The following is a 24,642-nucleotide window of genomic DNA, read 5'->3' on the forward strand; positions in this document are numbered from 1 at the left end:
TTGTTGTTTTTCTATGTGATTGACAATTATTTTGCCAGGATATTATCATCATATGGTATTGCAAGAGCCCCTCATTGCATGAGAGAACCTCTGCCTGCAGCAACTGATTGCTTTCTGATGTGGGGAGGCTGGGTCTTCCTTTCCAGAGTTTCCGTATACCGTGGAAGTGCTCACTGGCTGTCATACCCGCTGACTGCTTTCTTGGGATTCTCATAGAGACAAAAAAAACTGGGGATGCTACAATCCAAGTTAGACAAGCAGGAGGCTGGAAGGACACAGCAAGTCAGGCACCATGAGGAAGTGGAGAAGTCAACGTTTCGATTGTAACCCTCCTTCAGGACTGGGAGTGGGTGTAAGGGGAACTGCAGGCAAAGTGGGGTGGGGTGGGGGACGGTTTTGGGTGGGGAGAGGGGCGGGGAGGTACATCAGAGAGACCAAACACAAACTCAGGGAGTGTTTTCCCGTGTATCTCAGCTGGGTCCGCAGGGGCCAACCTGACCTCCCAGTCACCACCCATTTTAATTCACTTTCCCAACATGACCATCCTTGGCCTTCTCTATTGCCACAGTGAATCAGACCACAAATTGAAGGAACAACACTGTAAGTAATCTAATCTAACCTAAACACCTCATCTTCCGCCTGGGTAGCCTACAGCCCGGAGGACTCAACACTGAGTTTCCAATTTCATCCCTTCCCAACCCCCCCCCCCCCCCCCCCACTCCCTTCTCAGCTCCTCCCCCCCTTCATTTCATTGCTCTGACTGACCCTTCCCTCCAGCTACCAATCGGATTCATTCCTCCCATCCCCAGTCCTGAAGACGTCTCCACCTCCTGATGCTGCCTGGCTTGCTGTGTTCTTCCAGCCTCCTGCTTGTCTTCTTGGGATTGTCTGCCATTGAAACTGGTTGAGGCCAAAATGTTGAATGTTTTCAAAAAGGCGATCGATTTCTTAGGGCTCAAGAGATCAAAGAGAATCTGGAAAAAGCAGGAACAGGTTGCTGAGTTGGATGATCAGCTGATCATGTTGAGTGGCAGCAGGCTAGAAGGGCCGAATTGCCTACTCCAGCTCCTAGTTTCAATGCCAACAGTCTAATTGGGTCAGCAGCTCAGGGAGGCAGAAAAGAGAGGACCCATTGGCAGCTGTTTCATCGATTGCTTCCAGTAAAATGATTGGCAAGTTTCCGCCGTCTGCCTGCACCGGTGACTCTGACATCCAACACTTAAGAGTCTATTGCCAAAGCTTTCACGTGAGGCTTTGATGGAAATAGATGATCACTCCTGATTTCTCAAATGGTACTGTCTCATCACCATGATGCGTAAACACTGTGAAAGTAAAGGATTGGGGTCAACCGTCAGCATTTTAGTCCATGCAGACTTTTGTCACCTTTTGATTAAAGAAGATTCTCCCCTCTATGCAGTCAATCATTTTATTAATCATTGCTGCCATTCAGATGTAGCTCATGCTTTTTGACACTAATCAAGAAAGATTTGGCATCTCAAAACATAAGCAATTGCCTGCACAAATAAATTGTATCTAAAGAATAATCAAAATAATCAAACTCACTGTGGGGAGCTTGCAAACAACCCTGTCATCCTCCTACTTAGCCTAAAACAAAATCTAATACTCTGTAACTTCAATCCAAAGACAAAATAATTCTTTCTGAGAAGATAGCTAACAGACTTTTCGAAGGAGCTTTCTGTAAACTGCAAGACATTTTGAGAAAGGGCAGAGGAGTTTTATCCCTGGTATCCTGTCCAATAGGTATCCCTCAATCAAAATCACAAAAACACAGCCCAGATATCCATGGGAGCTTACTGCTGTCTGACTGCTACATGAGAACACTTTCAAAGTACTTCACTTGTAAAGTGTTGTGAGATTTCTAGTAAGAAGTTCTGTCTGCTTGTTTTTTCATTCTCAAGCCCTTTATTTGAATGCAATCCCACAGAGAGACATAGTGTTAAAGACCTGCCAAATTACCATTTCCAATACTTGCAAATGGCTGCTTCAACCCTGCATTGCATTCCGATTTTGTGAACAGACTCCAGGACAGAACTCAGTCACAATCTGGGGACTGCCTGTATATTGTAACTGTAACAAATTGGGACTTTTTATTTCATTAAAACTTTGCAAATTATAATATCGTGAATAGGCAAACAAAAATGCAGAAATGTAACTTTGTTTGAGAGTTTATCGATTAAAACAGTCCACCAATTCTCTCTCCAACCCACATCACCTGTCTTATCTTAATAGAAAAAGAAAGTAGAGATTGGTCAGACTGGGAAATGAATATAGCGGAGCTCCAGTTTGAAGTATACAAGATGGTTGGAAAGAAAAGAAACAAATCTGTAAAGTTGGCAAATCATACATTCTGGTCTGACCATCTTGCATACTTCAAACTGGAACTCCAGTATTTTCATTTCCCAGTCCGACCAATCTATACTGTTGCTTTTCTATTTGGAAAGGATTGAACGTGAGCAATCTGTTTCCAGTAACGGAGGAGTCTCAAATGAGGAATGCTGGATTCAACATCAATTGCAAGAAATTTGGAACAGACGGCAAGGGAATGCTCTGTGCACATAAAGTTGATAGGTTGAGGAACTTTCTACCAGAGTTAGCGGGTAAGCTTGAAACAATGTCAGCATTCAAGATGAGACTGGATAGATAGTTGAAGGAAAAAGGTACACAAAAGTGGGATGTGGAGAAATTACGATATAATATTCTGTATATTGATTGATTAGTCGAAGAGGGAGGTCAGAAGACTTGTTTGGGGTATATGCTCAACCATGGACCTGTGGAACTAGATGACCTGTTCTGTTCTTTACATACTTTTTATTCAGTCAAAGTTTGTCTGGTAAGACCACAATTTACTGTCGATCCCTAATTTCCTTTTTAAGTGGGCAGTTTCTTAGGCCCTCTCAGGAGTCAGTTAAGAGTGAGCCACATTGCTGAGGTGAGGGTCACATACAGACCAGTCTCAGTAAAGATGGCAGATTTCCTTTCCAGAAGAACACTTATGAACCAAGTAGGTTCCTTTTAAAATCAAAATCCATGGCCACCCATTACTGATACAAGCTGTGTTTTTCCAGCTGGTGTTTTTAGACCAGCCACACGCCTGCAATGCTATGCCATCCTCTGTGTAAATATAATTAGGGTTGATTGTTCATTTGGACTGTAAATTTGGGCATTCAGTTGTTGAACCAAGAGACCTACTTTCACATTTTAATCTATTTGTATTCCTTGTGGACCTCTACCAACTGAGAGGCCCCTAATGCCCCTTGGGATTGGAGTTCCCTCTGTTGTGGAAATTGCTGTCCATCTGACAGGACAGATTTACAACTACTACAAAGTACTTCCCTGGCTCTCAGCAATTTTCAAACGTTGGATCATTTCATTTATTTTGGTTGAGTTCCCTGCCTTCACCAATGGAAAGGTTTGGAAATAGCCTTCAGACGGAGTGGAATCCAAGAATCATCATTGAATCCCTACAGTGTGGAAATAGGCCCTTCGGCCCATGTTGGTTGTAGAATGTCTTGAATCAAATACATTGGCTTTTCACTCTAAAGTTCATAGACATCCTTCTACCAATATAATAATACTGAACATAAAAGAAGTTAGGCTACTTAATAAGATAAGCCCATGATGTTGGAGGTGGTATATTAGTATACAGAGAGGATTGACTAATTAATAGAAGGGAGAGAGTTGGGATAAGGGGGACGTTTAAAGGAAGACAACCTGTGAGCAGTGAAGTGCCCCAGGGATCAGTGCTGGGGTCACAATTATTTACAATTTCTGTCAATGACTTGGGTGAAGAAAGTGAATAATACAAGAGACAAGTTGGCAGATGATACAAATAATTAGATCAGGAGGCAAATAGTGAGAATGACACAAAGGCGAGGTCTTGCTAAAACTATACAAGGCACTATACACAGCAGCTGGAATACTGTGTAGAATTTCTGTCTCTTTACCTAAGGAAAAATATACTGGGCATTGGAGGTAGGTTCACAAGGTTTATCCTGGGGATAGAGAGACTGCCTTATCATGAGAGATTGAGTAGCTTGGGCTGTACTCATTGAAGTTTGAAAATGGAGAGGTGACCTTTTGGAACATAGAAGGTTCTTAGTGGATAACAGGATAGATGCAGCAAGGTTGCTTCCCTATGTGGGATTTTCTAGGACCAGAGGGCATCATCTCAGAGCAAGTTCCTATCCATATCAAACAGAGATGGAGAGGAATTTCTTTTAAGATTAGTGTATTTGTTGAATTCTTTACGACAGACGCTGGATTATTAAGTGTATTTAAGACTGAGATTTTTAATCAGTAAGGGAATCTCGGGTTAAGGGGAAAAGGCAGTAAAGCAGAGTTGAGGATTATCAAATCAGTCATTGTCTCATTGAATAGGAGAGCAAACAAAGGCTGAATGATCTATTTCTGCTCCTATCTTTTAGATTCTAGATTACTTACAGTGTGGAAACAGGCCCTTTGACCCAACAAGTCCACACCGACCCCTTCACCTGACACTACGGACAACTTAGCATGGCCAATTCACCTAACTTGCACACCTTTGGACTGTGGGAGGAAACCAGAGCACCTGGAGGAAACTCACACAGACATGGGGAGAATGTGCAAACTCCACACAGACAGTTGCCTGAGGCAGGAATTGAACCTGGATCTCTGGCGCTGTGAGGTAGCAGTGCTAACCACTGTGCCACCATGCTGCCCTAAGGTCTTATGTAAAAATGCGACTGTATTCCAAAAATCAAATGATACATTTTCATCATTTCAATACAGGCATTTTTATACTGTGCTATACATTATATGAGATCTATCATTCTCTTTTAAAGTTGGAGAATTCTAAATTTAATGATATGTGGAGATCAATTATAACACCCTAACCGTTATCCTGAAGATAAAGATTAAGGGCCATCTAGTACCATTTTTACTGTCCTGGTAGTTACATGATACAATAGTAATGGAATTATTGACTAATCTTAGCAATTAATCTCTGTCATTCAGTCCACACAAGACTGAAGTAGCTTTTCTTGTTTGTAGCCCTTCAAACTTATTATATTGTAACTTAATGGGCCAATTAATGTGTGGTTTGTGTTGGAACTTTCAGATAACCGTTCAGTTAACCTAAGGCAGATTGGGAATTGATCTTGAGATTGAGACTGTATCGAGGATCACCATCTTCTCGAAGGGTGCTAGTCTCTTTCCTTTGAGTTGGGCAATGAGTCTTGCACTATTTTTGTCATCGTTCAGACACAATAATAGTTTTATGAAATCACTTTCAAAATGTTGGCTTCACCTACAAGAGTGGCATTTATTATCCCCCCCCCCCCCCCCCCGTTCACCTTTGGGTGGTGGGAGTGGGTCTTTTTCTGGAATTATTGATTGATTGTGGTTTGATGTAATGGACTTGCTTTGTGGACCACTCCAACATGCCTGATTCTTCTATGTGCTCTGGAGTGTGCTGGAGTCATGGTTAGATAATACCAATCAGGACAACAGGTTTCATTTTCTAAAGGATCTTAATGAACCACCTGAGTTTTAATGATAAATTAACCATAATGGTCACTTTTTACTCATGCCAGTTTCATCTTATGTTTTTTTTTAATTGAATTCAGATTCTGAATTAGCCATATTAGCATTTGAACAGATTATATGAATTACTGTCTCGAGCTCTATTATTAGTGCAATAACATAGCCATTCCACAATAATGGTGTGTTTAACACAAACATGTCGTCATTTTCAGTTTGTATGCAAGTTGGACCAAAACTAAAACTTGCAAGTAATTTTTTTTGATGAAGTTTAAAATCATTCATCGGGCATCGTGCTTCCTTGAAAATTAGGCAAAAAGCTTGAGTTGGACATTGTGACTTTGCAGTTTGTATGTTTCCTGCTTTGTTGAAGTGTTTGTCTGGAAAAGCTTTTTTTTAAAAAAAGTATCAATGAACCGGATCAATTTACATTTGTAACATTAAACACTCATATGGGTTTTACTGTTTCTAGTTGTACATCTATGATCGTGCCAACATCCCATGATGATTCATTCTTTCCTTTCAGCCATTAGCATGGAGAGTACAGTATATATTATGAATTAGAAAACACTGAATCATGGTAGATCTGAAAAACAGATTTATTTTTTTCCCCTGTGACAGGAAGCTACAATTTACTTGCTGAAACTTTGGGAGCTCATGAATGATGATGCAATTTTTTTGAATATTGGAGGCTTTATTTTACAGTAGGCCCCAGAAAGATTTGCCTTTGGATAGTTTGAAAATGCCAACTGTATGCAATGTAAGAGTCTGCTGCCCCAAAGGACCCTTGAATAATGGCTATTAAATACATCATATCCTGAGACCATAGCAACAAACTGATCTCCACCGATATCATTCCTGACTGCCTCTACAGAGGCCATTAATTGTATTTTAATATTAATAAATAATTGAGCTTACCTTGGTGCATCAGCTCTCTTCAGATTTATGAAATGCATAACCAAATAATAAATAAATAATAAATGAAGCACCTCATCCCTGGTAAATAGTTTGCTCTCCTTAGCTGCTGTCATCCTCTTGAAAGTTGTCATCATCATAGCAATGCAGAGACTGTTCAAATGAATAAAGATTAAGGGCCATCTAGTACCATTTTTACTGTCCTGGTAGTTACATGATACAATAGTAATGGATACAATTGACTAATCTTAGCAATTAATCTCTGTCATTCAGTCTACACAAGACTGAAGTAGCTTTTCTTGTTTGTAGTTCACAACCAAGCCCTTCAAACTTATTGTATTGTAACTTAAAGGGCCAATTAATGTATGGTTTGTGTTGGAACTTTCAGATTCTAGATGGTCATCTGCCTATATGGGTTCACAGGGACATTGTAACAGACCTAAACAGCATAGGGAAAACAGCCAGTGTTGGCAAGATTTGGGAATTGCACTTCTAAAGTATGTGGCACGTAGCATATGTTACGTCTCAAATTACTCATACTTTGCATCCCAAAATTCTATTTTGAAAGAAGTTATTACATTTATGCAGGAGGAATCAATACTATCTTCTACCATTGTCTCCCTTGAGAAAAAGCTCCATACATTGATGACTTGCTGAGTGAGCTATTGTTTTTTCCAAATTAGTTTGGAGCTCATCTTCAGACACCTGCTGTGCTGATTGATTACATTTTCTGGGCAAGTTGATAAAGCTAGTCACTCGTGAAAACCAACCTTGACCCCTGTTCCTTTTAAGGTACTTTCCAAAGTCCTTAAACAACTGGTGCCTCCCATATCAATACGAAATTTGATTGCTGCTGAAAATGTGATGGAGCTTTTCACTGTGCCTCGTTACATGTGACAATAAATTCAGTTCAATTCAATTCAATAGTTCTTCTTGGCCACCGTATAAGCTTTCCACTTGCCAAATGCTGCATGATCCTTTAACACTTTTCCTCTGATATTCAGCACAATAGACTAAAAATGCTTATGTCCAACTGCAGCCAGAGTAAGCCGAGCAATGAGTTTTCCTTCCTAAGCCAGAGGTACATCTTCTAGGGATCTGCACAGCATTTTCAAAACTTTGGGGAAGGTTTCATATATATCGGATATCTAGCTGCATCTCTCAAACACTTGTCATGACTTTTTTGACTTTGAAGTATCTCAACTCGAGTTGCTCTTACCAAAGTCCTTGAACAGCCTGTGGCCTCATGGATCTATACCTACTCTCCGTGCAACTGAATGTTCCAACCTGTCCAATTTGATTTCCATCCCAGCCCCCGTTCTGTGACTGTGAGCCAGGATGCTGCTACCCAGGAGGCTTGACTGACCAGCCCAAGCTTTTGATTAGTCAGACAGGAGATTAAATAACGTGTTTATCTGAATGATCACAAAACAATTTCATAATTTAATAAAGATCCGAATGCCTCGGGTGAGTGACCTGAGCCCTGTCTGTTTTGCTTTCCTCACTTATGAGATGTGGGCATTTTAGCCAAGCAGAATTTATTGCCCATCCCTAGTTGCTCTTGACAAGGTGATGGTGAGATGTCTTTTTTGAACTACTGCGGTCCACATGCTGTAGGTAAACCCAAAATATCATGAGGGAAGGAGTTCCAGGATCTTGACCCTGTGACACAGAGGAAACAGCAGTACATTTCTAACTCGGAATACTATGTGACTTGAAGGAGAAATTACTGCTGGTGTGTTCAGGCATCAGTTGGCCTTCTCCTTCCAGGTACTGGACATGGGTTTCGAAGGTGCAGTGTAAAGAGACTTACTTAATTTATCCAGTGTTTCTAGTAGATAGTACATACTTCTGTCACTGTCAGTCACTGGTGATGGGATTGAATGTTTGTAGATGTGTTGAAATTCAAGGTAGCTGCTTTGTCCTGGAAGATGTCAAGCTTCTTGAATATTTTGGAGCTATGCTCATCCAGGCAAGTTGGAGGTGGTCATTGCCTGACACTTCCATGAGTGTTAGTTGCCACTCGTCAACCCAAAGAGAGATGTTGGCCAGATCTAGCAGCATTGAACACAGACGGCTTCAGTACCTGAGGAATTGCAACTGATGCTGAACATTGTGCAACCATTGGTGGATATTCCCACTTCTGACCTTATGGGTATGGGCCGGGTCACTGATGAAGTGGCTGAAATTGGTTAGGCCTAGGATGCTATCCTGAGGAACACCTGCAGTGTTGTTCTGAAGCTGAGATAACCAACCTTCAAAAACTGTAACCACCGTGTTATGTGTCCGTTATGACTCCAACCAGTGAAAAGTTTCCCTGAATCTCATTAATTAGAGGTTTGGCTGGATCTCCTTGATGTCACATTGCGTCAAATGCGACGTTGAAGTCAAATGCAGTTATACTCTCACTTCTGGAATTTTGTACCTTGTCCTTGTCCTGGGACTTTAATAAGGTCAGGAGCTGCGTGGCCCTGGCAGAAGGGCAGGGGAGAGGGGTGCAAAGGAGATTTACCGGGATGCTACCTGGACTGGAGGGCATGTCTTATGAAGAAAAATTGATGGAGCTAGGGCTTATCTCATTGGATCGAAGAAGGATGAGAGGTGTACAAGGTGATGAAAGGCATACATAGATTGGATAGCCAGAGACTTTTTACCCCAGGGTGGAATTGGCTATCATGAGGGGGCATAATTTTAAGGTGATTGGAGGAAAGTTTAGGGGAGATGTCAGAGGTAGCTTCTTTACACAAATTAAGAGCTTTCCTGATCAAGGGCTCATGTTGCTTCTCCTGCTCCTCCATTGTCGCCTGACCTGCTGTGCTTTTCCAGCATCACACTCTCGACTCTTTACACAAAGAGTGGTGTGCATGTGGAATGCACTGCCAGCAGTTGTAGTCGAGTCAGAAACGTTAGGGACATTTAACTTACTCTTTGGATAGGCAGATGGATGATGGTAAAATGAAGGGAAAGTAGGTTAGTTTGATCTTAGAGTAGGATAAAAGGTTGGCACTACATCAAGGGCCGAAAGGCCTCTTTTGTGCTGTACAGTTCTATGTTCGATGTAAAGTAAACTGAATGTCAGTAAGCACATTATTACCAAGTAAGTGTTGCTTGGTAATGACTGTGTCATTAATTAAGTAATGATTGAGAGTAAACCGGCAGAGCAATAATTGGCCTGGTAGGATTTACCCTACTTTTTGTGTACAGGACACACCTGAGTAATTTTCCACATTGCTGGGTAAATGACAGTGCTATAATTGTACTAGAGCAGCTTTGCTAGGGGAGCAGCACATTCTATAGCACAAGCCTTGAATACAGTTGCTGAATGTTGTCATGGCCCTAGCCCTTGCAGTATACTGTACCTTCAGCCATTTCTTGAGATCAACATTGAGTGAATCATTTTGGAGGAAGATGGACATCTGTGATGCCGGGGATCTCTGGAGGATGCTGAAATGAATCATTCACTTGGCACTTGTAGCTGGAGATTGTTGCATCATCTTTCTCACTGTGCTGGTCTCTTCCATCATACACGATGGGGATATTTATAGAGTGCCCTGCCCTAGTGGGTTGTTGACATGTTCACCATCATTTATAACTTCTGAACAAAGGTCACTGGACCTGAAACATTAACTCTGCTTTCTCTCCACAGATGCTGCCAGACCTGCTGAGTTTTTCCATCAATTTTTGTTTTTGTTTTCAGCATCCACAGTTCTCTGTTTTATCATTCACAACTTGCCGTATTGTAGCTTCATTATGTTGACCCCTCATTTTTAGGTATGCCTGCTTTTGGCATGTTCTCCAGTACTCTTCATCAAATCAAAGTTTATCCCCTGACTTTGGTTTTGGCCGAACGATAGCTATGCCTGGCCATGGGGTTGCAGATTGTGCTGGAGTACAATTTTTTTTGCTGGCACACAATTTCGTACGGAAGCCCAATTTTAGATTTCTAGATCTGTTTAAAATCTATCTCATTTAGCACAGTGATGGTGCCATTTAACACAATGGAAGGACTGTGCAGTGGTCATTCCTACCAACACTATCATGGACAGGTGCATCTGCAACAAGCAGATTGGTAAGGATGAGATGAAGTGTGTGTTGCCACCTTGTTGGTTCCTCCAGCACCTGCTAAAGACTCAATTGGACAACAACGTTATTTAGAACTTGGCTGGCTTGTACTGATACTGATGAACAACCTTTGGTGATGGACAATGAATAACCTGCCCCCAGAGTACATTCTATGCTCTTGCCGCCCTCAGGGCTTCCTTCTATTGGAGTTCTACATGGGGGAACACTGATTCATCAGCTGAGGAGGTGGAGGGTGATATGTGGTAATCAGCAGGAGGTTTCCTTACCCATGTTTGACATGACACAATGAGAAATGATGGCGTCTGGAGTCAATGATGACGACTCCCAGGACAAATCTGATACAACTGAGGGCAGTTGGGTCAACCATGTTGTTGTGAATCAGACCAGGTAAAGATGGCAGATTTCATATCCCAAAGGACAAATCGAACCAAATCGGTTTTTATGACAATTGATAAGTTCATAGTCATCATTAGATTTATAAATGCTAAATTTTCAAAAATTCAAATCTCTCTTTCTGGCATGCTGCGATTTGAATCCAGGCCCTCAGAGTATTTGTTGAGTCTCTGGATTACTGGTCCAGTGGAAATACCACTATATCATCACCTCTCCTTGTACCACATAAGGTAAGTTAGCATGGTCAGAACATCATTGTAAATATGGTAAATATAAAGATGTGCTCATGACCCTTTTTTCCTAGAACACCCATTGAGGGAGGTGAATGTTAAAATAATGCCTAAATATTGCCATTGCCTCCACCAAGACTTGCAGCTCCCATAAGCTCCAACCAATTCAAAACACTGCTGCCTATATTCTAACCTAAACCAAAAGGTATGCAGATTAATCTGCACATACACTCTTCCCAGTGTGTCATTATCATTCTAGTGCTATAGACCTTCCATAGTCTATCTCTCTAAAACCAAAACCCTTTATCCCTCTGTCACCCCACCATAACTCCCCATTCTCCTGACTCTGCTGTCTTGTGTATGTAGACTTTTTTTTACCCTCTGCCATATTACCTTCCATTGTCTTGACTATGCATTTTGGAATTCACTTGCTCAGCCATTCCACTGCTCCACCTTTCTCTCCTCCTTCACAAGCCTCTCTCATGATTGCCCTATTGACCAAGTCTCCCACCTAATATCTGCTCTATCAGCTCAGCATCCATTTTGTATCATTATTCTTCTCTGAAGTACCTCAGGATATTTTTTTTCCCCTGTGTTTGTGCTGCAGGATAAGTACAAGTTGTAGATGGTAACTATGGGAACAACTGCGCAAGCAAATTTGATATTTAACAATAATTAGCCACTTGACTTTTGTAGAGGATCGTATTTGGAGGAAAAATGAATGTACTGTTAGGTAAATTTTGAGCTTTTATGTATTTTTCAAAATATTTTGAATTTACCTCTTTTGGGTTCCTGGTGTCATCATTCCTCCCACTGCCCCATAATAACAGGCTAGTTGCAGCTTTTTGGTTGTGTCTATTTCCTTAAATACTGTCTAGTCTGTTAACCTTCTTGCCATGTTTCCCTTTGCATGAACTGCCTTCCCTCAGTGCCACCCCCATGTCCATTTCAATTGCAAACCAAACAAACAGGGAAGGAGTTATAAGCAAAAGCCTATAAAGAAGGCACATTTCTTATAACAACAACTTCCCTTGTCTGATATGGATGTTTTTGGAGTTCAGTAGATCTGCACATACTAAGAGAATGTATATTGTACAATAAAAGGAATGTTTTATAGTACTGTTACTTGCCTGTGTAATTTGCATGTAGATAACTCGATACAAAACATTAGACTCTGGAAGTAATATCCTCCCCAGACCTGCTACTGTTAAGTAATGGTCATTAGTATAGGCCTGACTCTTGTTTGTAACAAGTTTTTAAAGTGGAAGGTAAAGGATTTTTAGCTTTTACTAAATGGAAATCATCAATATTGCCAAACCCATTTTAAAAGTATGTTCTGTCAGAATTCATCTAATACATTAGTCAAATCTAGTTACACCAAATCTGTCTTGCTAACACTTCTCTATCCATCAGTTTTTAAATGTAACAAGAGGCTGCTAATCCTGTGGAAAATTTCTATTCAGTTGCCTCAGCACTATGTTGAGATAGAGACCATTCTAAGGCACTGTTTGGTGCCCCATTCTCCCCTTGAATAAATTGAGATTGCTTTTGAAGTTGCTATGGAAATGTACCTTTTTTTTTCCAGTGCAGAGTAGCTGTCAGAGTGCTTTTTCAAGAGATGTTTTGTAGAAAGTACTTCAAAACAAGGCATTTCTATGTTGATAAGCCTGTCCATTTCTGACAGGTGCAGCGAGATGAGCTGGGATAGAAATGGCTTCATCAGGGAATTATTTGCAGACTCTACTTGCTGGAAGCAGGCTTCACCCCATGGGACAAGAGCTCTTACAAAAAAAAACAGCCATGGCAGAATTCAGAACACTGTGACAGAAGTAATAATATGATCAGCAACAGAAGATTAATATTGCCAGTTGTATTACTGTAACATGATGGATTGCATAAACTAGACAATATCGTTTACTTTTTCTCCTTCTATTCCTACAGAGCACTCATATTAATTCATGGATAATAAGAAATGCTGACTGATATGCTGTGTGAATATTTTTGTGCTTCAGTACTTGTTAAAGGGAGACTGTCGTCTTGGTGACTTTTGTAAATAAACTCCATTCACTAAGTTGTCAAGATCAATCTGCAACACAGTTACCATGGCTGCATCTCTTTTGTTCTGTGGTTTGCTACCACACTGTGACTTTGGCTGGTCAAGGAGAAAGCAAAGTCAAGAGCCGTCTCAGGCTTTGACTTCCAAGTAGCACTATTGATTACACGTTGATACTAAGTACTGCTCTACATGCTAATCATAGATATACCATGCTTACAATTAGATTAGGTAAGGAGTAACCTGTCTTCTTTGTGGGTTCATATATATCTGCTCTTAAGATCTTTCTCAATCTAGAGTTTGAGTCTTCTTTCTAGTGGGTTTGAAATCTGCCGTAACTGTGATATTTATACGCAGTCATGTGCAGCTCCCTGACATCATTGCAGATTGCATCAAGGTCCTGAAGCCCTTCCACAAAAGTAACCTTTGACAAAAAGCTACTGTTCGAGATGTAGCACACATTTGTCTACAGTTAGAGTCATGGAGTGATACAGATGTACAGAATGGAATCAGACCCTTCGGTCCAACTCGTCCATGCTGACTAGATATCCTAAATTAATCTAGTCCCATTTGTCAACATTTGGCCCAAACACTTCATTTTCAGGTACCTATCAGGTGCCTTTTATATGTTTTAATTGTACCAGCCTCCATCACTTCCTCTGGGATTTTGTTCCATACACGCACCACCTTTTCTGTGAAAAAAGTTGCTCCTTAGGTTCCTTTTAAACCTTACCCCTCTCACCTTAAACCTATGTTGTCTCATTTTGGACTCACCCACCCTGGGGAAAAGATCTTGGCTGTTCACCCTATCCATGCCCCTCATGATTTTATAAACCTCTATAAGGTCACCCCTCGGTCTCCAACACTCCAGGGAAAACAGCCCCAACCTATTTGGCCTCTCCCTGTAGCTCAAACCCTCCAATCCTGACAACGCCCTTCTAAATCTTTTCTGAACCCTTGCAAGTTTCACTATCTTTCCTGTAACTAGGAGACCAGAATCGAATGCAGCATTCAAAAGGTGGCTTAACCAATGCCCTGTACAGCCACAACATAACCTCCAAACACCTATACCCAAAACACTGATCAATAAAGGCAAGCCTCCTTCAACACTCTGTCTCTCTGCGACTCCACTTTCAAGGAACTATGAAGCTGCAGTCCAAGGTCTCTTGTTTCAGCAACACTCCCCAAGACCTTACCACTTAGTGTATACTTCCTACTGTTTTCCTATTGTAAATTTAAATGACATTTATTGCCGATTTTGCGATTCATTATTTCCTCAAGAGTCTTTGGGATGTCACTATGCCCATAATTATGTTGTTTTATTCACATATTGCCAGTACTACCTCCAGTTACTCCACAGAGGTAGGATTTCTGGAAAACATCGTACAACTGACAAAGCATACGGTTGTACAATTTAATGTTTATTTGGTCTTTGGTGGTTTCCACTGTCCTATTATCTGAGTTTACTTCTCCAGTGTGGCACAGTGGCTCAGAGGTTCGCACCGCTGCCTCACAGCACAGGGATTCCAGCCTTGGGTGACTGTCTGTGTGGAGTTTGCACATTCTCCCCGTGTCTGCGTGGGTTTCCTCTGGGTGCTCCGGTTTCCTCCCACAGTCCAGAGATCGGCAAGTCAGGTGAATTGGCCATGCTAAATTGCCCATAGTGTTAGGTGCATTAGTCAGAGGGAAATGGGTCTGGGTGTGTTACTCTTCGGAGGGTCGGTGTGGACTTGTTGGGCCGAAGGGCCTGTTTCCACACTCTAGGGAATCTAAACTAATCTAAACCTAATTTGATAGGGTTTACATTTTAAATATCAATGTAGTTACATCATGGACTACCCTAAAATGTCTCATATTTTTGACATGACCTAGAGTGAACGATTTGTGAGCTGATAAACCATTTATGAAGTTACATCAGTCTCTTACATGAAGCCATTTGCAAAAACAAACAAAACATGGGACTGGGAATGAATTTTAAAACAAATTCTCAGTACATTGAAAGAGAATTAAGTATTGTCTCCACTAAGTTGTTGCATGAAACAAATGGAAGAAGGAGAGTGGGAAAAATCCTGACTTGCAGGGGATATAATACTGGACAATCATAGTAGAATGACTATTTTAATTTAACAGTGGATTGCAAAAGAGTGCCAGTATTTAAACTGTTTAGAGCTGAACATCTATAGAGATCTCCTCTTAAACGAAAAGTGGAGGGCAGCAGAAAGAAGTTGACCTAAGCATAGCTGAGTGATAGATGTCACAGAGCAGCTGTAGGTGAGCTACAGTGAATATGTGCGCATGGCACATGACAGACAAGGCTGGCATACCATGACAGCAAGTCTTCTGGCAGAACTAGCTACCAGAAGCAGCAGTAGCAGCATTGAAAATGCTTATTTTCAACTTGGCCTTAAAGATGATATAGCTAATACTATAATGTCAGTGATTTTTCACCATATGGAGTGTGTGCTATGCAGAGAAGCATCAGTGTTATTGAAGCCAACAGGAGCAACAAGGCTGTGACTTTGCAGATGAAAGAACCAATTTCTCCTTTGATTCTTCTGCTGACCCATTTGTAAATCCTTGCCAAAACTGAAACCACTAATAAAGTATGAAGCGAATTCTGGAAGTGGGAAAGGCAGCAGTCTCCCAGTCAGATTCATGGCACAGCTTCAGAACAAGAGCACAGCCTGTGGCAGTTCATTTAGCACCACAAAGGTATGGATGTTTTTTTACAAGGTATAACATCTAACTGTGTCCCTGGATCAGGTGTCCTCCTGTATGGCAAAACAAGATTACCATTGATAAGGTCCTTTGTCCCTGAAGAGCATGAATGATCCAAGATTGACTCAATATTAAGAAGCAAAAGCTTATAATCTTTCAGTGTCATTGTGATTGGAAGCCTGGTTGCGGGTTCTGTCGGGTTCTGCACTGAATTGTTTGCTGTTTCTGGATTATATCAACGATTTAGTCTTGTGTACTGAGAACATAAATAAGACATTTACAAACTGTACAAAAACTGGTTGTATAATTGATTGTGAAGAAGGAAGCTCTCAACTGCAGTAATCTGGAGAAATGTGAGGTAGTGCATTTGGAGAGGACAAACATGGCAGAAGAATACACAATAAATTGTAGGATTCTGAAATCAGTAGAGGAATAAAGGGACCTTGCAGTGTATATCTGTCCCTGAAATTAACAGGACAGTTAGATAGCAGTAGCATAGCTGCAATAATTCTTGGCTGCTCGGATGTGGAGGTTTAATCATAACCACGTGAACTCACCAGACCCTCTACATATAGGCAGTGAGGAGATGAATGTTGGGTACCCCACCGTCTATCTTTGCACCATTGTGGGCAGTTTTCTCCTGGAATGAAACACCAAGAGGGATTGCGAGAGATGAAGTGGCTGCCACAGCAATTAGTGCTTTTGCAAGTGGCTGACAAGTGGTGAGATGTCCCAAGTAAGTGAGTAAGCAGTGCACTACCAATGCAGGATAGGTCAGCTGGGTTGATGTGATTTAGGGGTGTGGGAGAAGGTGTAACATGCTGTAGTGAGAGCAATACAGCGTGAGCCTTGGAGGGAGGTGGCTGCAGTAAGAGAGATCTATTGAGTGTGACTCAGCAGAGAAAAGATGGTGGCATTTATCTTGGTAGAGTACAGAAGGTTATGGAACTTCTAGAATCATTGCTGAGTGCTCCTGCAGAAAGTGAGCAAGCACTACACCTCATAGTAGGCTGCCAGGGTCTGAGAAAAGAGAACGGTCCTTCCCTTCACCAAGCCATACACCAGGATCTTCAGGTCCATGTCTGAAAAATGGGGCCTCGATTTTCCTTCTGACTGACCTGTCTGGGGCAAACGACAGAAACAGTCCAGGGCGTATCTGGAAGTGAAGCCCTTGACCTGGTGCACAACCATGTTTTATAAATCCAGCAGCAGGAATTCCAGAACATGCCACATTGAGTACTTGTATTTCACGCGAGTAGGAAAATGCAATGAATGAGGTGCCATAAGCGAATGTAATGAGATCAGTTTGGGAAAACAGTACGAGGAAACCTGTTGGGCCCCAGGGAGCAAAGCCATCCATGAAACACTCCAAAAGGACACTTAGACAATTTCTGTTAAAATATGGGCCCTATGTCTTTATTCAAGGAGCTGCTAAGTCATTGAGGAGCAATACAGCCATGATTTCAAACATGAAATCTTCATCACTGCAACTAGTACCATCAGTAAGTCCAAATACTTAACTTGAAAAGCGTACAATTTCCTCAATCCATGTGCACCCAACTCCCATCTGTGATGCGGGAGTAAGGATTTAGATGACAGTAATAAACTCTTGTATCTTTCTCCAGCAAGAGACTCGATTTGAAATGATACTGATTGACAAGCTTTGTAATTACTTAATAATCATCAGCTACAACCTCCACTGCTTAATTGGAAATCCTTGAGACCAGTTATGCATAATCAAAATCTTTATTTTCTAAGATTATTAAAAGCTAGGTTTGAGGGTAGTACTAGTACATTGTTCCTTATAATTATGCAGAACTGACTGCATGGTAAGACCTTTCAATCTGACTAGTCTACAGCAGTGTTCATGACTTAGAGGAGCCTCTCCAAGCCTTCCGTCTCTCTCTTCCTCCCTCATTTGCCTATCATATTTTCCATTAAGTACATCTACTCTATTCAACACAATGTCTACATTTAAACTACTGTATGGATAAGAATTTTTTTTCTCTAGAGCACCTCAGAGAATTGACAAGTGATACTATTATGTCTATGGCCCCAAGGTTTGGATATGACCATAAACAGAAGCATCTTCTCCATGCCTTTGCCTCTTTATTTTAACATATACTGAGAGAAACATTTTTTTCCTTTATCCCCAACTCCATTGAGCACTGACATTGAAGCATTCTCACCTGCCAAAAAAGATCTTTTTTTTGTCTGCGTTTTACATCTGTCATTTGAGAAACCTCTCCATTCCGAACACTAGGAAACTGAAGAGCACTTCAAAGCTGATGTACTTTAACGATGACATTTTATGTTGACCTCTTGATATTTGCTTACATTTGCAATGCAGACCTGTAAGGGCAGAGTTGCAGCTGAGATTTGCTCATAAAATACTTGCTCCAAAAGTCGGGTTTCTGTGACGATCACAAGCTGTCATTTGTATTTGCACAGCAGCACATGCTGCGTTATGCTCCAGTGTTGACCCACGTTTATTTGAGCATGTTGACAGCTGCCCATAGCACTCAAGTCAACATTGCGGCATTGAAGTCTGAGCGACACTTCCATCACTGCAACATTTCAGGCATGCAGAGTGGCATGAAGTAGATTATAAATGTTTTAAAATCAGATGTTTTCTTGAACAAATCTATGAACCTTTGATTACCAACTTCCACATAAATATTTTTTTCTTGAATTTCTATTTGTACTGCTGCTGGCTGTCTTGTGATTCCAAGGGAAAGGAACTTCAAGGGGAACTTTCTCTCTTCGCAGGGACTTTGGGGTGATTTTAAAGGAAAGTGTGTGGTTGCAGTAGGTAAACTAAGATTAAAGGGAAGGAATATCTCACTGATATGACATAAGGTCACACATAAAACCTAGCCTATGAGTTCTTCGATCCACCTCTGAGATGGTTTGGCTGGTAGTCGGTGCTGATTGGGCATTGAGCTCATTGCTTGCCATTTCCCAGCATGCATGTGCACAGCAGCGTCTGGGAGATATCAGGAAGCCCCCAATCTGGATGAACAGACATCCTTAAGTGGTCCAGTATTGGCCAAAGGGCATCCTCCTCAAAGTCATTTCTCAAGCCCACATTTCTCTCCACCCACCCGCAATCCACATTGGGTATCAAGGCCTTCTCACCTGACCTTGCTGATCAGTATCCTCCCAGTCCCAACAATTCACAACCCAGTTAAACAACAGGAGCAAGCTGCCTGCCGCTCCCTGGTCATTTTGCCAGGGACCTGAAAACTGCATTAAATCCAGCCCAACCTGAACATTTATCAGACTAAAATGCTCCTTAGCAATCGCTGCAGTTAGTGATCTGACATTTTCCGTGATCTGAGGAATCTCTCCTCAGTCTACTTTGTACCATTATTATTAAAATGGAAGTGGAAAACTGGTTAATGGTTCAGGACAGTGAACAGTGACCTGTACCTCAGTAACAACAAGAACTTGGAGACAAAGCCTATCCAAGTATTTCCCATGTTGCTATTCATGATTCTAGGAGAATTCAGTAAAAGTGCATGAAATAAAGGCATCTTTATAATGTGTTCCTCAAAGATCCAGGCCTCAACATCTATCTGGTCAATCCCTTTCAGAATCTTGCATGTTTCAATGAGATCACCTCTAATTTCTTCTAAACATGAGGAATATATTGGGGTGGCTCGGTGACTCATTGGTTAGCACTGCTGCCTCACATCGCCAGGGACCCAGGTTCGATTCCAGCCTTGGGCGACTGTCTGTGTGGAGGTTGCACATTCTCCCAGTGTCTGCATGGGTTTCCTCTGGGTGTTCTGGTTTCCTCCCACTGTCCAAAGATGTGCAGATTAGGTGAATTGGCCATGCCAAATTGCCCATAGTGTTAGGTGCATTAGTCAGAGGTGAATGTAGGGGAATGGATCTGGGTGGGTTGCTCTTCGAAGAGTCGGTGTGGACTTGTTGGGCCGAAGGGTCTGTTTCCACACTGTAGGGAATCTATTCTAATATACACCCAGTTTACTCAGCATCTAACACTAGCATTACATTCCAAAGTCAGGAACTAGGATGGTGAAACTTTGATGTGCACCTTCCAATGTATATAGATCTCTCCTTCGATTCGAAACCATAATTGTACACATGCTCTAAAGGTGATACCAACAAAACCCAACACAATTGTGACAAGCCATCTTTATTCTGGCTCACTAATTACCTTACACAAAGGTCAGCATGCATTGCCTCGCTAAGTGCTTGCTAAATGTGCAAGTGAATTTTGTCTTCCAGTAGAAGCAGGATAGACCTGGGAACAATCAGCGCTTGTGGGCTTTAATGGAGCAAAACACAACCCCCCCCCTCCCCCCACTTAGAGTCCACAAAAAGAGGCTGCACGCCTTTTTTGAAAGATTCGCTGTTTAGCCTGAGGTAATACTTTGCCCCAGGCAAAGGGTGATAGAGAAGAATTCATAAAATTTGTCCCCTCTTCCAATTCAGACAGAATGGAGCCCTTGACTGGGAAATGTTGGAGCTGTTGAAGTGTGTGTGCACACAAAGCCGGCTGTAAAATGATTCAGGATTTATTCCTGATGTATTGATACCCTAATTGAACATGATCTTTCTGGGTAAACTTCTTATTTTTATATGATTTGTTACTGATAAAGCATATCACTGCTGGATTAAGGAAAAAATATGAAAAGTGGTTGAAAGTGAGTTATTAAGCTAGTAGTTTGTTTTAGATATTTCAGTGACGTATTATCATTTGACTAAAACTGTTGTTCCTTATTGATATTTTGCAGACCCAGGATGAATTCACTGTCTTACAGTATTAAATGTGCATATTTTACATGAACTATACTACTTTAGTCGCAAATAAATTGAAAACCGTGCTGTCAGAGGCTTTGGAAATGCTCTGAAGTCCAACCAATGGAAAACTGGAAGGAATTTGCGATGTCATCACCAATGAATAATACTCCTTGTCTCTTGATGGGCTGTAAAAAAAAGAACTAAAGCACTTTGATTGCTTGAGAAATGTATCTTTACAGCTGTATTTTGATGGTCCTTTAACTATATTACAAAGGTTAAAACAACTCGTAGCCATGATTGTTAACATGGTTGTGAAACATCTTCCTAAAATCTCATAAGTACCAGATGAGCACATTAGCTTCACCAGAGAAAAAGTGAACGGAAAGCTGTCATAGAGATGTACAGCACCGAACCAGACCCTTCGTTTCCAGTTATCCACGCTGACCAGATATCCCAACACAATCTAGTCCCACCTGCCAGCACCTGGCCCATATCCCTTCAAACCCTTCCTGTTCACATACCAATCCAGATGCCTTTTAAGTATTGTAATTGAACCAGCTTCCACCACTTCCTGTGTCAGCCCATTCCACACACACACACACACACACACACACACACACACACACACACCACCCTGTGAGTGAAAAGGTTGCCCCTTAAGTCTCTTTTATATCTTTCGCCTCTCACCCTAAACCTATGCTCTCGAGATCTGGACTCCCCAACCCCAGGGAAAAGACCTTGTCTATTTAAGCCTATCCTTGCCCCTCATGATTTTATAAATCTCGATAAGGTCATCCCTCAGCCTCTCATGCTCCAGGGAAAACAGCCCCAGTCTAATCAAACGCTCCCTCTACCTCAAATCCTCTAAGACTGGCAACATCCTTGTAAGCCTTTTCTGAACCCTTTCAAGTTTCACAATATCCTTCCAATAGGAAGGAGACCAGAATTGCACGCAATATTCCAAACGTGACCTAACAATGTCCTGTACAGCTGCAACATAACCTCCCAACTCCTGTACCCAATATTCTGACCAATAAAAGACAGCATACCAAATGCCTTCTTCACTATCATAAAGTCACACTCTGCGATTCTACTTTCAAGGAGCTATGACCCTGCACTCGAAAGTCTCTTTGTTCAGCAACACTCCTTCGGACCTTATCATTAAGTGTATAAGTCCTGCTAAGATTTGTTTTCCCAAAATGCAGCACCTCACGTTCATCAAAATTAAACTCCATCTGCCTCTCCTCAGCCCACTGGCCCATCTGATCAAGATTCTGTTGTAACCTGAGGTAACCCTCTTTGATGTCCACTACACTTCCAATTTTGGTGTCATCTGCAAATTTACTAAATTATACTTCCTATGTTCATATCCAAATCATTTATGTAAAGGATGAAAAGCTGTGGACCCAGCACCGATCCTTGTGGCACTCCACTGGGGTCACAGGCCTTCAGTCTGAAAAACAACCCTCCACCATCCCCTCTGTCTTCTATCTTTGAGCCAGTTCTGTATCCAAATGACTAGTTCTCCCTGAATTCCATGAGACCTAACATTGCTAACGAGTCTCCCATGGGGAACCTTGTCAAAAGCCTTCCTGAAGTCCATATAGATCACGTCTACCACTCTGCCCTCATCAACCTTCTTCTTCAAAAAAACTCAGTCAAGTTCGTAAGACATGATTTCCCACACACAAAGCCATTCTGACTATCCCTAATCGGTTTTTGCCTTTCCAAATACATGTACATCCTATTCCTCCGGATTACCTCTAACAACTTGCCCACCACCGACGTCAGGCTCACTGGTCTATAATTCCCTGGCTTGTCCTTAACACCTATCTTAAATAGTGGCACCACGTTAGCCAATTCCAGTCTTCTGGCACCTCACCTGTGATAATTGATGATACAAATATCGAAGCAAGAGGCCCAGCAATCACTTCCCTAGCTTCCCAGAGTTCGAGGTTACTCTGATCAGGTCCTGGAGATTTATCTCCTTTTATACATTTCAAGACATCCAACATTTCCTCCTCTGTAATATGGACATTTTTCAAGATGTCACCATCTATTTCTCTACATTCTATACCTTCCACGTCCTTTTGCACAGTAAACACTGATGCAAAATATTCGTTTAGTATCTCCCCTATCTCCCCCAGCTCCACACAAACGCCGCCTTGCTGATCTTTGAGGGGCTGTATTCTCTTCCTAGTTACCCTTTTGTCCTTATCTTCCAATACACAAAAGAAACAAGTGATTCTTCTTAATCTATTGTTCATTCTGCTACACACGGGTATGCTGAACAGAACCTGACACCACAAGCCCTTCCCAACAAAAAGGAAAGGGACACATGCACTTAAGTTCTTTTCATAACCTCACAAAGTCCCCAAAATGTTTTATAACCAGTGAAATGCTTGTGAACTCTTGGTCACTGTTGCAACAGTTTGTGCACAGAAAGCTCATGCCAAAAATATTTTCTATTAGTGACTTCCCTTGACAATAAGAAAGGGCGTTAATTGGTTGCAGACACTCACTCACTTGGGAGGATACCTCATCTCACAAGTAGTCATGATTTGGAGACGCCGGTGTTGGACTGGGGTGTACAAAGTTAAAAATCACACAACACCAGGTTATAGTCCAACAGGTTTAGTTGGAAACACACTAGCTTTCGGAGCGACGCTCCTTCATCAGGTGATTTTTAACTTCATCTCACAAGAGCTGCTAACCAATCAGATTGGCTACCAGGAACAGCAACCACTGCTGGGGCTTCCTATGTCCTAGCTCACAGGTTAGTCGCAAGTTGAGGTCCCACAGCACGAATAGGAGGGGAGGATCGGAGAGAGTGGAGAGAGGAATGTAGGTCATGAATGGCAAAGGAACGGAGCTGTGAGTTTATCTGTGTGTGGGTGATTTTTGGAGGAGACTGGGAATGGAGGCTGCATCACTGCCCCAAGTCTCACACAAGGTTTGGGCAGAGTCAGGGCAGTGCGGTGGCTCGATGGTGAGCACTGCTGCCTCAGCGCCAGGGACCAGGGTTCAATTCCATCCCCAGGCGAGTGGAGTTTGCATGTTCTCCCTGTGTCATAGAGATGTACAGAGAAATAGACCCTTCGGTCCACCCATCCATGCTGACCAATCTAGTCCCACCTGCCAGCACCCGACCCATATCCCTCCAAACCTCCCTATTCATATACCCATCCAAATGCCTTTTAAATGTTGCAATTGTACTAGCCTTCACCACATCCTCTGGCAGCTCATTCCATACATGTACCACCCTCTGCGTGAGGAAGTTGCCCCTTAGGTCTATTTTATATCTTTCCCTTCTCACCCTAAACCTATGCCCTCTAGTTCTGGACTCCCCGACTCCAGGCAAAAAAGGCTTTGTCTGTTTATCCTATCCATGCCCCTCCTGATTTTGTAAACCTCTATAAGGTCACCCCTCAGTCTCTGATGCTCCAGGGAAAACAGTCCCAGCCTGTTCAGCCTCTCCCTGTAGCTCAAATCCTCCAACCCTGGCAGCATCCTTGTAAATCTTTCTGAACCCTTTCAAGTTTCACAACATCTTTCCAATAGGAAGGAGACCAGAATTGCACGCAATATTCCAACAGTGGCCTGACCAATGTCCTGTACAGCCTCAACATGACCTCCCAACTCCTGTACTCAATACTCTGACCAGTAAAGGAAAGCTACCAATGCCTTCTTCACTATCCTATCTACCTGCAACTCTACTTTCAAGGAGCTATGAGCCTGCACTCCAAGGTCTCTTTGTTCAACAACACTCCCTAGGACCTTACCATTAAGTGTATAAGTCTGCTAAGATTTGCTTTCCCAAAATGCAGCACCTCGGATTTATCTGAATTAAACACCATCTGCCACTTCTCAGCCCCTTGGCCCATCTGATCAGCATCCTGCTGTAATCTGAGGTAATCTTCTTTGCTGTTCTCTACACCT

The 24,642-nt window shown here is 42.0% G+C and overlaps 1 protein-coding gene across 4 annotated transcripts in view; it reads left to right on the top strand.

Moving 5' to 3' along the window:
* Positions 1–24,642, top strand: part of LOC122555786 (ephrin type-A receptor 3) — a 441,127-nt gene that overhangs the window by 149,629 nt on the left and 266,856 nt on the right. The gene's annotated exons all lie outside the window — the stretch shown is intronic.

The sequence above is a fragment of the Chiloscyllium plagiosum genome, unplaced genomic scaffold (genome assembly GCF_037043375.1).
Source record: "Chiloscyllium plagiosum isolate Xiang-an unplaced genomic scaffold, Cpla_swu_hap1 HiC_scaffold_13, whole genome shotgun sequence".
Lineage (NCBI taxonomy): Eukaryota > Metazoa > Chordata > Chondrichthyes > Orectolobiformes > Hemiscylliidae > Chiloscyllium > Chiloscyllium plagiosum.